This window comes from Conger conger, chromosome 14, assembly GCF_963514075.1.
Source record: "Conger conger chromosome 14, fConCon1.1, whole genome shotgun sequence".
Lineage (NCBI taxonomy): Eukaryota > Metazoa > Chordata > Actinopteri > Anguilliformes > Congridae > Conger > Conger conger.
The window spans coordinates 7,971,001-7,986,631 of record NC_083773.1 but is presented as its reverse complement, the minus strand read 5'-3'; the positions used below and the strand labels follow the sequence as shown (position 1 = coordinate 7,986,631).

The 15,631-nt window shown below is 44.5% G+C and overlaps 1 protein-coding gene across 1 annotated transcript in view; it reads left to right on the top strand.

Annotated features, from left to right (window-relative positions):
• Positions 1 to 1,541: 1,541 nt before the first annotated feature.
• si:dkey-70p6.1 (uncharacterized protein LOC570575 homolog) overlaps positions 1,542 to 15,631 on the top strand; it is a 37,251-nt gene continuing 23,161 nt past the window's right edge. Inside the window, exon 1 of the mRNA XM_061219996.1 lies at positions 1,542 to 1,739. The gene's annotated coding sequence lies outside the window, so the exon portion shown is untranslated. The remainder of the gene's footprint in view (positions 1,740 to 15,631) is intronic.

The following is a 15,631-nucleotide window of genomic DNA, read 5'->3' as shown; positions in this document are numbered from 1 at the left end:
CAAAACATCAACATTACATACACATTCACAGAGTTATGCATACACACACTCCCACATATGTAGGAACATGCACACACAGACACACACACACACACACACACACACTCACACACACAGGGCCAGTGGGAGGTGAGTAATCCATAGTGAGTGGGGTTTGTATGTCAGCCCATGAGCTGAGCAAAAGAACAAATGTATGGGGTTTCACTGTGTGCCTTGCCTGAATAACACTCAATCGAAGACACACCGTTGTCGGTTTATTATTCCAGATCGTTCCAGATTCACCCCCCCGCCGCGCCCCCTCTCCATAGATTCATCCACATGCAGATGAAACCCGTTGGCTTTGTCCTCTCTCTCGCCATGGCTTGGGCCAAGGTAAGTGGGGATCGTTATACGGTGTCTGTTCTGCTGTCCTCAGAGCTGACGGTTATTTGCCCTGACAAGCCTGCTGCAGCTGCACGGAGCAGGTTCTGAACCTGCTTCACGCCCCAAACGTCACAAAGGCCAGCTTTCAGCCGGGCGAGGATTAATAAGACACGGCTTCTCCCGCGGGTAACAAAAGCGATGCTGACCAATGGCACTGCTCCGTCTGAGCGGAGTGGTGGGCGGGGCAGAGGGATGAGGGTTGAAATTTTGGGGTGGGGTGGGAATTCACAAACCAAAACTACAAATGAGAAGCACGGGGAGGGTGGAGGAAAGCTGGGGGGGGGGGGTGTTGATAAAAATGTTGTGCCTGCCCCCTAACTCACATTTCAAGCCTGCTTCTGTAAAAACAAAAAACAAAAGTGGAAATGTCTGAGGTGACTTTGATCCCACCCCAATCCTCCCCGCCCTCACTCATCTTATCCGATGATTAAAGGAAACGGCAGCAGGAAGCGTGTTAAATAATACAGCGATCTGCTGACGTCATTATTCTGCATAGTTGTCCCACATACTTGCTCAAGAGTGAGCCTTGGCACCTGCCATTACAAGGGTAAAAATGTGTACGTTTCAATAGAAATAATAACAAAAATAATAACAACAACAATAATAACAACAATAACAACAACAGCAACACTAATAATAATAATACTAATAATAATAATAATACTAATAATACTAATAATAATAATAATAAAAATAATAATAATAATTTGAACTGTGAAGAAAGACCGTGGGCTGCCATAGGCATACAAGCGCATGCTAATTTTTCAAGAAAAAGACTAAAACTATTTAATATAGCCCTTCTTAAGCTCGTAGAGATATCTTTCCACGCGCGAACCTTATTATTCATTTTACGACGTCTCCCCTTCGCTCCGTGGGGAGGCGCTGGACAGCAAGCCAGTCCAAAAGCCTGCACACGGGCGCATTATCTTTCCGTCACGTGGTAGCACCAAGCCGAGGCACCCGAGAGCAGGCAAGCTTGAGGAGTCGAGGAGGTGTGCCTCACGCAGTTGGTAACATCAAGCGTTAACGAAAAAAAAAAAATAGATCAACCGCATCTTCTGAGTGACAGACAGGGAGGGCGCGGGGGGGAAGGCGGGCAGAGGGGTGTGACACGAGAGCAACACCATGCTGCATTCGTTTTTTCTCTCCGTCCTCACGAATTAGAACTTACTTCAGAAAATGATCACGGTAGCGGAGTCTGCGGGCTACGGGAGGCAAGAGAAAAGCAGATTGAAATAAAACCCCGAGATGCCGTGTGCCGTCGCGCCTCAGAAACCTTTGCGAAGCTGTTTGGGCACGAGATCTTGAGAAGCTGTGTGAGTACAGGGTCTTGGCGCAATCTACTGCCCGAGGCACGTCTCTTTCCTTTCATGTGATCTGCTCGTTGTCTTTCATTTAAAAATAAAAAAAACATTTCGTAATTTTTTAATACGGGTTAAGATTACACGGTCGTCTGTGGGCAAATAGTTCGCATAGTGCATACATATCGTTGTGCCCGTTTTACCTGTTTGATTAATGTGCGGTAGCCTACTGTAGGTGCGAATGGCAGAGGCTGCACACAAGGCGCGCTCTGTTTAGTTCAATAACATGTGATGTTCCTGTGCATTTTATGCGTCCCAGACGTTTTCTGCATGTGCACGAAAACCGCAATATCGTATCCGCCCCCCCATTGTGATTAGCTAATTACTCAATTCAGTCGAGAAGTTTTGTTTAATTACAGACCGAATTTTTCCAGCAACGCCCTCCGTGTCAGTTTTAAATGAACACAATTAGCAGTGCTCGTCGAATCGCGGGAGTCATTTTATTTCGATACAATTAATCTTCGTTATTCCCCATCCACAAAAAAAATTAATAACTGCAGCCAGTTGCCTTTTCCGGTTTTTATTTCTCTTTTGTTTCTGCCGCAAAATTTCTATACGTAATATTTTTTTTTTTTTACTTTGATCTTAAGAAAAATCTTTTCCAAGCTTTAATGGTCTGTGTTCCGGGGGGATACACCCCGTGGACCGAGAGTAAAGAATGACTAATATTCAGGAATTGATCGATTGCGTTTTGTAGCCTGTACCACGCGCGAGTATAGGCTACTGTGGCTTGCTCCTGCAATGTTGCTGGCAAGGAAGCAGCACGAGGCATCACTCCAGATATAGGTTATGGCGAATACGTTCTTAACACATCTACCTGGTCTGTGTCCGTTTCACAATTGCTTAAATTATGTTCATTCTTAATGCATGTGATGTTCAGGACTGTTGACGAACATGCATCGTCGTGGCATTACCCTCCTGCATGTATGTGAAAAATGTAAGTGCGATAAGTATGCGAGGAGCGTATAGCGCCCTGTTGCAGAATTCAGTGGGCATCATTAAGTGTGCGGTTGAATTCAGACAGAGCAATGCTAATGAGGTGGTGGAGAATCAGGATTTCCCCGATCAAACTCTCTCCCTATACCATTCTCTCTCTCTCTCTCTCTCTCTCTCTCTCTCTCTCTCTCTCTCTCTCTCTCTCTCTCTCTCTCTCTCTCTCTCTACATGTACAAATGAATGTGTAAATTGTGCAGTGTCTGTGTAGTAACTGAGAACACAGCGGTGTGCAAAAATGTGGGCACCCCTGGTCAAAAAGCCTTTTTACAATTAATATCTAAGTGAACAGAAGCGAACCTGACCTCTAAATGGTACAATGGTACATGACACATTTCTTCAAATTTTAAAGCAAGGTTACTCTTTATTTTTATTTTTTACTGTTCAAAATAATACAAATATTAAAAAGTTTGGGAACCCTGTCAATTAATACTTTGTGACTTATTCTTGGACTTCTATAGCAGCTTGCAAACGCTTCCTGTAGCTTCCTGTAAGAGTCTTTCAATTCTCGCTTTTGGAATTTTTCCCCATCCTTCCTGGCAGGGAACATTTTTTTGAAGTCTCTGCACAGATTTCCAATAATATTCAAGTCTGGTGATTGTGGTGGTCATTCCAAAGCCTTTATCTGTCTTTTCTGGAGGTACTTCATGGTTGATTTTGAGGTATGCTTTGGATCGATGTCTTGCTGACATACCCAACCTCTCTTCAACTTCAGTGTCTGGTCAGATTTTTTTAACATTAGCCTCTAGAATTTATTGATATTTGGTGGAATCCATTCTTCCTTCCACTCATACAATAGTTGCTGTACCCCCAGGTGCCACACAACCCCGAAGCATAATGGATCCACTTCCATCCTTAACAGTTGGCAAGGTGTTCTTTTTACAAAGGCTTCACCCTTTGTTCTCCAAACATACATTCTTTGGTAGTGGCCTAAAAGTTAAATCCAAACACATTGGACATCTGCTTAATTTTGTGCTGAGGTAGTTTTTTTTCCTGGCAACTCTGCCATGTAGGACTTTGTTGTTCAAAGTATGTTGTATTGTTGTCCTGTGAACAGCTAGACCTGCGTTACTCTTTTGCAGTGATGTGTGGGGTTCTTCTGAGCATTTCTCACCAGGTCTCGGACCGCTCTATCTCAAACTTTTCTTGGTTCAGCCTAGAATTATATTTACCTGACTCATTGAAGTCCTAACGAGTGAATCACCTTGGTTTGTGTATGATCTCATGCAGATACATTTAAGCCAGGGTATGTGTGTGTTGCAAATGTGTATATCTAAGGTCTGTGTTCCACAGCATTTCACATTTCATTTCCATACATCATTGTTTATATGATATCAATGTTTCATCTTAACCTACCGTAAGGGGCATGCTTCAAAATGGACAAAAATCATTTTATTCATTTACAAAGAGATTTTGGATAGGTTTTTGGACTCCTAGAGTGATGGAAAGATGGGAATTCCCACTTGTGAATAATGCAGTAAATCAAAACAATTGTACACTGCCTCCATTGTGCTTCATAGATCTTTATTAGTTCTACATGTCACCCTCAGAATTTGCATACTTGTGGTCAAGGGAAGGTATAATTACCTGTGTGACTCTCAGTATTATATTGCAGACTAAAGAAGAACAACTTCATTGTTGCATTTTCAACTAGGCACTTTATTTATACATAAATTATGAAAAATAATCTAAATGGGTTTAGTGGTAAATGGTCAATGTGTCTTGCTGAATTCATGCCATTTTCCTAGTCTCTGTGATGCTCACACCCAGAGTTATAAAGCCTTTAATAGGGCGCTACATAGATCAGTGAAGATTAGCCAAGGGGTTAAGTAAGGGGTTAAATAGGGGTAACATGAAATATCGTGACACAATACGTCGCAATACGAAAACATGACAATATGGATTGTGCAGCTTAAAAATTGATTGCGAAACGACAAATTCACTATTCACAAATTCACATAACCACACCATTTATAATTAGCCAAAGGGCAAACAACTTTACATCAACCGTTTGCAACGCCTTGCCTCCATTCGAGTGCACGAGTAAAGGAAATCGGCAAATGCATAGGCATTTAACTGACCCATAATCTAAAGTTCTTGAGAACAAAGGGTTTCAGAAGCCAATTAACACTTTGGAGCGCACATTTCAGTCGTGAAGTAGTTCCAGCCCTTTCCCGAGATGCAGAACAAAACGTAACTCAGAGGTTCAGTGCCGCCAAATACATCTCGCTATCGACCGACGGCTGGACCTCCTGAACCTCCCAGTCCTACGTCACAATCGCAGCCCGCCCCAAACATGACGACTGGGAAATGGGAAGCTTTGCATCGCAAACCCGTCCGCTGTCTGTCTCTCGTACCGCAGCGAACACGGGGGGGAGGTGCTGAAATCGGCTGTTTAAGAACGGAAGCTGGAAAAGCCGTGTCACTGCTACAGACGACGCAGGGAATGTGGACATAGCCGTGAGCGATGTGGGCTTGGACCACATATCGAATGTGTAAAATGAAGTTCAGAGGAAGACGATGTAGAATTGAACACGAAAACTTGTTTAATCCAGAGATATATTTTCAAGATCAGATGTATATTCCGACTATGTCAATATATGGGCAAATACAGTTTAAAAAAAAAAATATTTTCACACATACATATACTGTACTTGCATAATAATGTCCACATAAAAGCTATATTGCAATATATTCCATTTCTATAAGAGATTAATCTGGGGATTCATGGGGACCCTTTTTTCCTTCTGTTACTCTAAAGTGTCTTTGTGGCAGTCTCCTGTGAACAGCGCTGTACAAATAAAATTGAATTCAATTGAATACAACCCGACTACCCAAAGACTTGATTATATTTGCAGGTTAACCTGCTTTTCAAAGGAAGGTTTCTTTAATGCAAATTGTCTTCTGGCAGTTAACTTCTTTTCTCAGTTGAAAAGAAGCCTTTTTTTTAGGATTTCCTTTAGGCTTCTTCTCTGGGCATGGAAACAACACTGCCCCTGAAAGAGCAGTAGTGGTCTTCTGATGAATGCTGACTTTAATGAGGCCACCATTTTGGCTCTATTAACTCACAGTGCAGGCTGATACTTTTGATCATGCTGTTTTAATTAGTCCTAAGAAACCAGGTGGGTCTTGGTGATAATGTGCTGGATTGACTCAGCTCTTTATGTAATTGGTTGGCAGTTTTCTGTTATGATCAGTGATTATACGTCCTTAGTTCCCACTCCCCCCCCAAGGCAGAGGGTATGTACTCCAACTCACCCAAGTCAACAAACATTTCACTGGAGAAAGTTTATTGCATGTCACGCCGGCTAGCGGGAAGATCACTAGAACCCAAAACAAAATTAAAGTTTGCAGCACAGCAACTTTCAACTCACTGATCGTATGACCTGGTTTAAATACCCTTGGAGGCCTTGACTTGAAACACATGTCCATCTTCAGTACAGGCTGAGGCTAAATCAGTACCAGCTGAAACTATTCACCAAATTACGACCAGCTGAAGCTGATCACCAAATCAGGACCAGGTGAAGCTGCTCACCAAATCAGGACCAGCTGAAGCTGATCACCAAATCAGGACCAGGTGAAGCTGCTCACCAAATCAGGACCAGCTGAAGCTGATCACCAAATCAGGACCAGGTGAAGCTGCTCACCAAATCTGCACCAGGTGAAGCTGCTCACCAAATCAGGACCAGCTGAAGCTGATCACCAAATCAGGACCAGCTGAAGCTGCTCACCAAATCAGGACCAGCTGAAGCTGATCACCAAATCAGGACCAGTTGAGCTGATCACCAAATCTGCACCAGCTGAAGCTGATCACCAAATCTGCACCAGCTGAAGCTGATCACCAAATCAGGACCAGCTGAAGCTGATCACCAAATCAGTGCCAGCTGAAGCTGGTACTCTGGGTTTAAGTAAAGGGAACTGAAATGAGTGCTGTGGAGACACAACTGCAAAGAGTATAAATAACGCATGTTCGTTGCAATTGGACGTCATTGAAATAACATGCATCCAACCATGCGGAAAGCATAACCCGGGCTTAAGCCTACCATGGTAATGAGGATGAAATATAATAATCATAAATATTAAGCTTCCTGTCAAAAAGGGAGTCTCCAATGTGACGATATTCTGTTTCAAATTCCTTGTGGATATTTCATGCTTCATATATGAACACAACCAGAAACAAAACCCTAACCCCCCCCCCATCCCACCCTACTTCTATAGCAACAATGAAGCAGCCACAGGGAGATGTTTGAGAGAGGGTGCGTTTACGATGTTATTTGACAGTTATGGGCAATGAGGAGTCATCAGAGCCTATCACTCTAGCAACGAGGAGCAGCATGAAAATCACGTGGACGTAACTTATTTTTCATATTTCGGACCTAGACCTAGACCACAGGACCCATGTAGGAGGCCCAGTATGGCTGTTGAAATGATCCTTTCTGCTGAATTTTAAGGGGAAAATACTACGATTTACTGAACAAAACGACTGTGAGTTTGTCACAGAAAAAAAGATTAATTGATCTGGCGGAACAGTCAGCGCACAAACACACACGCGCACAAACACACACGCACAAACACACGCACACAAACACACACGCACACAAACATGCACACAAACACACACACACACGCACACAAACATGCACACAAACACACACGCACACAAACAGATGCACACAAACACGCACATGCACACAAACACACACACGCACCCTAACACGCACACAAACACACACACAAACACACGCACACACACACACACACACACACACACACACACACACACAAACGCATACTGGTTTCTTAATCCACACAGTGGCTCGGTCTGTACAGGGGCTCAGCCGTCGACTGGAGTCACAGGTTTATGAGAACTGAACAGTGAGGTGGTGAAGAGGGTCAGTTTGGGGTAACTCTTTATATGCTATTTCTGCCTCATTTGTTATTTAAATTTATAGTAAACAGCTTGAAATGTAGGTTAATAACATATTGGAAATGTAAATCTCCATTTTTGAATCACAGCTGAAGATTTTGTTTGTGTTAATTAAGATGTAGGCAGCTTATGGAAACCTGGTTGGACACAATTCTCCCACATTGTGTGCTGCTGGAACAAGACCATTCTGGTGAAAATGAATAGCAGGGTCTTTCTGAAAATTAGATTTTAATTCCTGTAATTTCCTCTAAAACCCAGTTCACTATTGCTTGGCTATGTGCGGACACAGATAATGCACAGAGAGACAGATGGTTGATTTTTTAAAAATATGTCAAATGTTCTGTTGTTTTAGGAGATTTATTCACTTACCCATATTCATTTGGTTATTTATTTATTTCTCCTCTACATGAAAGTAACCCATATTCCCTGTCGGGACTGTGATCTGAGAGATAGAGGCGCTGAGGAAGACGTGCTAGTTTCTCTGGAATCTGGGGCTGCTTCTTGATTAAAACGTGTTGGCCCTGCTAGTATCTGAGCCTGGGGAGCAGGCGAGGGGCTGTCAAGTCCTCAAGCCCCGCTGTGTAGAGCCTGAGTCTTTACTCCGCTGTGTAGAGCCTGAGTCTTTACTCCGCTGTGTAGAGCCTGAGTCTTTACTCCGCTGTGTAGAGCCTGAGTCTTTACTCCGCTGTGTAGAGCCTGAGTCTTTACTCCGCTGTGTACAGCCTGAGTCTTTACTCCGCTGTGTAGAGCCTGAGTCTTTACTCCGCTGTGTAGAGCCTGAGTCTTTACTCCGCTGTGTACAGCCTGAGTCTTTACTCCGCTGTGTACAGCCTGAGTCTTTACTCCGCTGTGTAGAGCCTGAGTCTTTACTCCGCTGTGTAGAGCCTGAGTCTTTACTCCGCTGTGTAGAGCCTGAGTCTTTACTCCGCTGTGTACAGCCTGAGTCTTTACTCCGCTGTGTAGAGCCTGAGTCTTTACTCCTCTGTGTAGAGCCTGAGTCTTTACTTCGCTGTGTAGAGATTGAGTCCGAATCTCGATGTGTGGAATCTGAGTCTGAATCTCGATGTGTAGAGCCTGAGTCTGAGTCTCGGTGTGTACAGCCTGAGTCTTTACTTCGCTGTGTAGAGCCTGAGTCTTTACTCCGCTGTGTAGAGCCTGAGTCTTTACTCCGCTGTGTAGAGCCTGAGTCTTTACTCCGCTGTGTAGAGATTGAGTCCGAATCTCGATGTGTGGAACCTGAGTCTGAATCTCGATGTGTGGAGTCTGAGTCTGAGTCTCGATGTGTGGAGTCTGAGTCTCGATGTGTGGAGTCTGAGTCTCAGGTTTGATGTGTGGAGTCTGAGTCTCGGGTTTGATGTGTGGAGTCTGAGTCTCAGGTTTGATGTGTGGAGTCTGAGTCTCGATGTGTGGAGTCTGAGTCTCAGGTTTGATGTGTGGAGTCTGAGTCTCAGGTTTGATGTGTGGAGTCTGAGTCTCGGTGTGCGGAGTCTGAGTCTCAGGTTTGATGTGTGGCGTCTGAGTCTCGGTGTGCGGAGTCTGAGTCTCAGGTTTGATGTGTGGAGTCTGAGTCTGAATCTCGTTGTGTTGAGTTTGAGTCTGAATCTCGATGTGTGGAGTCTGAGTCTGAGTCTCGATGTGTGGAGTCTGAGTCTCAGGTTTGATGTGTGGCATCTCAGTCAGTGAGGCAGTTCTGTAATTGTGGGAAATCCCACTCAAGTCTGAGGTTCCAGTGACTAGATGTGCTGTGCTCTCGCCTTGTGTAAGGAGGATGGCGTGTGCATGTCATGTGGTATGTGTGTTTGTCCTGTTTATCTCTGTTTCTGAAATAGGGCAGGGAATTTCCTCACATAGCACGCCTGCCATATGCATTCCATTGAAAAACACGCCAAGCTGCCAACTGCAAGACTGTTTCCAAGACAACAGTTCATGCTTTCCAATCTGCGCTCATGTGAGGAGAAAGTGTCAATAGAATACCTTTCCGCTGGATATTCTTGATTAGCTTTGTTGGGGAGTCGCCTGGCTCAACGCTTCAACTTTTAAATTCTTTTGATTTTATGTTCATTCCTCGATCCCGGTCTTGGAGGGCCACAGTACCGGCAGGGCAGGGGGGGGGGGGGGGTTGCAAGTCAGACAGCCTCCAGCTCTAGGAGTTTTGATGGGGAATTCCAGCTGGATTTTGGCCCTACACGACCAGAGTCAAGTCCAAGCTTGACCCAGACATAACTCCACAGTGGTATCTGTCATAGAGATAGCCACACTTGGCACTTGGTTATATTTTACGGAATATATTTTTTGTCAATGGGTTGAAGTTTCAGTCTGTATCTAAAGACTTAGGAAAGAGGGTAATGAATACTTTATTGTACAGAGATAATGAGCAGGAGGGCCTGGCTGTGTGTAATGGCCTGTGCTTCTCTTTATATTCTTATAGGGGCTGTTAGTCTGTGGCTTTCATTCCCAAGTAAAATGTGGACAAAGGGCAATCTAATTTATGCTCTAAATGAAGATACTGTTCATAACAGGAAGTGCATTTATTTGTATGCAACATCCTCGTATTGATTTGCTTAACAGACGCTCTCACTGAGAGCGACTTACAAAGCCTTGATTTTTATCTGTTTATGGAGCTGGGTAAATGGAGCCGAAGATTAACACAGTTGAGTTGAGTTGAGTTTCTTGCTCTGGGTCACATTTCTGGACTGAAGTGAGCAATGTTCTGACCACGCGCCCTGCGTTCAGCCCATAGACGTAGCGTAACTCCACCATAACTTTACTAAGACGGTGCAACATTGCAGGACCAGATTAAGGGACCACTGTTGTAGATATACATGGAAGATGCTGCAGGTGTTATTTGTTTAGAATTCTGCTACTGTTGTGAAGTACCAGAAATGTCCAAATAGTATGGATCATAAAAATGGGACAGGCACAGACTGACATACACTCAGTGATCACTTTATTCAGTAGACCTGTACACCAGCTTGTTAATGCAAATATTTATTCAGCCAATCATGTGACAGCAACTAAATGCGAAAAAAGCATGTAGACGTGGTCAAGAGGTTTAGCTGTTTTTCAGACCAAATGTCTAAATGGGGAAGAAATGTGGTAGTTTGAATATCTCAGAATCGACTGATCTCCTGGGATTGTCATGCACAACAGGCAGAGAATGGTTGTTAATGAGAGAGGCCAGACTGGCCAAAGCTGACAGGACAGTGACAGTAACAATAACCACACACAGTGGTATGCAGAAGAGCAACTCTGAACACACAAAGTGTCAAACCTCTAAGTAGATAGGCTACAGCACCAGAAGACTTAATAAGTCTAATAAATACCCAATAAAGTGCTCTCTGAGTGTATCTAAAACAGAGGAGCTCCACCAGTCACTGAGTACACTGGTACCAACTGATGTCAATGGACATGTCAATGGTGATTGGTGGATTTAAGTCTGAGTGCTCTGTGGGAAGTAGTATCCACTGTGATATCTCATTGGCTGTAAAAAAACCTTCACCCTGATTGGTGGATCACTCTCATTTCTACCAGTCAGGTGATGCTACGACTGTCTTTTCCCCCGTTTTAATTCTCCCTGATAAATAATCTGTGAGCTCTCATATCCTCAAGGTAGCTGGCTCTCAGAGGAACACAGAGACTTAAAATAGCTGTTAATTAAAGAGAAACATCCTATCCAGCCGTGACAGAGTGCTGGCTGAGTGGAAGAGAACGGGCACGGGCTCCCATTGGCCTGAGCAAACCCCACAACCAAAATACCAGCTACCTAAAACTCCCACCCCACGCCCATGCACACTCACCACCCCCACCACGACAATTTGTGCAGTGGTGTGACCAAGTGTGTAGTACGCTCTGTATTGTAGTGTAGCACCATCCAGAACCTCGTTTTATTAAGAAGCAGAGAGGACAGAAGGATACAGGAGTAGCTTGCTGGTTTGTGTGATCTGTGACTGTGTGACTGTGTGACTGTGTGTCTCCGGGCCTGGGGGCCCTGTCCAGCCCAGCCTGGCTCACTGGCACCCCTGGTGTTCAGCCATTGCATTGCGTCGGTGAATTATTTCAATGATTGCAAACCCCCAGGGCTGTTGTAATTTTATGCTCTCATCCAGAATATACAGAAGTCAAGTCAGTGCCATGCTGTGTACCATGCAGTAAAAACATGTATGCAGTTACCCGGAATGCGTTTATACTGTGGTATATTTCTGCATCATCCCACAGCATGCCCTGAAGGTCACTTACAGTGCAGCCCATATGTATTTGGACAGTGGTAGCATTCCTGTTCTTTGGCTCTTAGAAATGAATCCGTGAACATGAGGCCAAAGTGCAGACTGTCACCTCTAATCTGAGGTTGTGTACGTCCATATTGGGTGATCTGTGTATGGCTGGCATTTATATAGCACCTTTACCCAAAGCGCTGTACAATTGGTGCTTCTCATTGACCCATTCATACACACACACACACCAACACTGCTTGGCTGCCATGCCAGGCACCAACCAGCTCGTCAGCATTTTTTAGGGGTTAGGTATCGTGCTGGAGGACACTTTGACACACCCAAGGCGCAATTGAACCGGCATCCCTTTTTATAAATACACCCCCCATTTTACGGGATATTCGATCGCTTCCTTAATGCTGGTATGAGGAAGTTTTCAGTATCTAGTCTAGGCTTTTGAATGCCTTTGGAGTCGGTTATTGGTGTATGTCAACATGAGGCCCAGAGTCGAGCAAGAGTGAGAGAGTTGAGTGATACTGAAAGCATTCGAAAGAAAACGCATGGGCGTTGTGTTGTTTTTTTTAACTTTATTTGAATTAATCTTTTGGGCAATTAACAAATACAATTTGGCAATTTGGTACATTGTTTGGTACAATTGAAACTTTTATTTTCTCATTATATTTCAGTTTCTCTGTCTTCATTAAAGGTACAATAGGTAAGATTTTTGTGTTAAAACATTGTTACAAGACCATTGTAAATCCCTTCCTATTGTTGAAAAAGGCTCACTGACATGTTGACTCACCGTCTGCCTGCGTTTATAGTCCTTAAATTCGGGTTTGAAAATATGCAGTTGACGGCCCGACTCTCTGTACCAAAACATTGTATAACTGTACAATAATTCAAGCTCATTGGTTGAAAATTGGTTCTAATTGCCACAGCCAATGGCGCTTCAACGTCAGCGCGTTCACAGGGAAGGGGCGGCCTGTATCGTAGTGGTTAAGGTACATGACTGGGACACACAAGGTCGGTGGTTTGATCCCCCGTGTAGCCATAATAAGATCTGCACAGCCGGGCCCTTGAGCAAGGCCCTTAACCCTGCATTGCTCCAGGTGAGGATTGTCTCCTGCTAAGTCTAATCAACTGTACGTCGCTCCGGATAAGACTGTCTGCCGAATGCCATTAATGTAATGTAATGTAATGTCATGGATAAACAGTGTTGCGGTTTGAGCGTATTTGTTGCTGCAATTCCTCTCTTGACCATTTGAAATCAAGTCCAAAATGACCTGTTGTACCCGCAAGAGAAAGCTACCGGCAGTGCTCTTGTTTTAATTCGAGTGAAAGTGAAAGTGAGAGACACAGGTGGACAGGGAGGGAGGGAGGGACAGAGAGGAGAGGCCGCGCCTCGTCGCCGCGGCACGCCTGTCTCCGCTGCTCTCCGCGCGGCACGTCTCCTGCGTTCTCTCCGCGGGAGAAGGATCCGCCACGCTGCCGGGCCGAGAGCGGGGACGACACGCAGAGACGAACGGAGCGCACCTGTGCGTCTGCCGTCGACGCTCCAGATGCTCCGGTTCTGCGCTGTTAGGGACGGGGCTGGAGATGCTCACGCCCGCCTGGCGGAACACAGCGGTTTACGTGCGTGTGAAGAGCCTTTTGTGTATGTGTGTGTGTGTGTGTGTTCATACCCGTGCACAAACACACACACACACATTCACTCAGACACTCACGTACACCCACACAAACTCGCCCACACATACGCACATGCACACACATATGCACACACATTAACTCAGACACTCACACACACAAACTCACGCACACAAATACGCACACACACACACACACACACACACACATTCACTCAGTCACTCACACACACACAAACTCACACACTCAAATATGCACACACACACACACACACACATATGCCCACACATTAACTCAGACACTCACATACACACACACACACACATATGCCCACACATTAACTCAGACACTCACATACACACACACACACACACACATATGCCCACACATTAACTCAGACACTCACATACACACACACACACAAACTCACTCACGCAAATACGCACACACACACTGTCTCTGACGCACGCGCGCACACACACACTCTCTGACGCACGCGCGCACACACACACACTCTCTGACGCACGCGCGCACACACACACTCTCTGACGCACGCGCGCACACACACATTCTCTCCATTATAACGTGACCCACTCTAGTTGTGAGAGCTCACACTTCTCAGCGTGTGAGTGGGTTGCGTTTGCAGCAGTCCCCGGCTCAGAATGCAGTTCATCCGCTCTCTGCCACCCTCTCCACAGCGCTGTCACAATTACGATTATTATTTTAGAAAATGATACTCAACTAGGACCCCCCTACTATCTCATAATCTATTTTAGAAACAGCGTATGGCCCTGGGAAAAAGGGCCTTTCAACAACCCATTGAGTCAACGGAGAAATTAAACATTTCCCTCCTATTTACAGTGGGAAAGATTCATGTGTTTAGCAGGAATTCACACATCGTGGAGTCCAGAGCACAGACTCAAGTTTTTTAACGGTGGACTGGGCGGTCCTCATTCAGAAACTGAAAGAGAAGACTACTGAAGGTTGTCTGTGCTTTACGTCTTCTCATAAGGAACCCTTTTCATCTCAACTGCGTAGCAGTCGCACCTCACACTCAAAATGGAGTTGGTGCCATCTTGGCTCAGGCTGGCAAACGGTGTCCCATAGGTGCTCTTTCAGACTGACACATTGCAGCACTGCATCACAAAATGCACTTGCAGCCATCTTGGTGCAAGCCTATGCTGATTAAACCCTCTCTCCCAAGGCATTCATAAACACCTTAGATGGAAATATTATAATATACAGTAGTGTGCAAAGAAAGCTTTTTGTTGTTGTTTATTGTTTATTTTTGCAGCTCTTTTGCAGTGATGTGTGGGTTCTTCTGGGCATTTCTCAACAGGTCTCGGGCCATTCTATCTGAAACCTTTCTTGGTCTTCCAGACCTTGCCTTGTCATTCCATTTATCTTCCATTTTCTCATAATGTTTCTGACAGTGGAAATCTGTAGTTTGAAACATTGAGAGTTTTTGTAGCCTTCTCCTTCTTGGTGGAAATGAACCATCTTCAATCTGAAATCATTGGACAACTGTTCAGAGGAACCCATGGTTGTTAACACCAGACAGAACAGCCACTGCTGTTGGATATTTTAGAAAAAGTTACTTCAGGCTCATTGAATGCCTAACGAGTAAATCACCTGGGTTTGGGCCTTAGTAATCATCAAAAATAAGGGTTCCCAAACAGGGCCTTTTTCCAGTTTTTATCATTTCTAAACAGTAAACAATGAAAATATAAAGCAATTTTACTTCATAATTTGCAGAAAGGTCTCATGTCTTATTTAGAGTTCAGGTTTGCTTTCAGTCACATACAGATTCATTGTAACACATTTAAACTGGGGGTGCCCACGTTTTTGTACCCCACTGTTGAGAATGCAGATTTACGCTCCCAGTTTGACTCTACGTTGGGATAAAGTTTGGGGAACAGTGTCACCTATCTGAAGTGCTGAGTCTGTGCTGTTCTGGCCCAGAGTAGACAGAAAGAGTCTGACAAGGTGAGGGGAAACTCCAGATTGTTTTTTAATCGCTTTGAGGTATTTCTAATGAGAGACATATAGGTAAGAGGTGTGCTCAGATGTTTTTT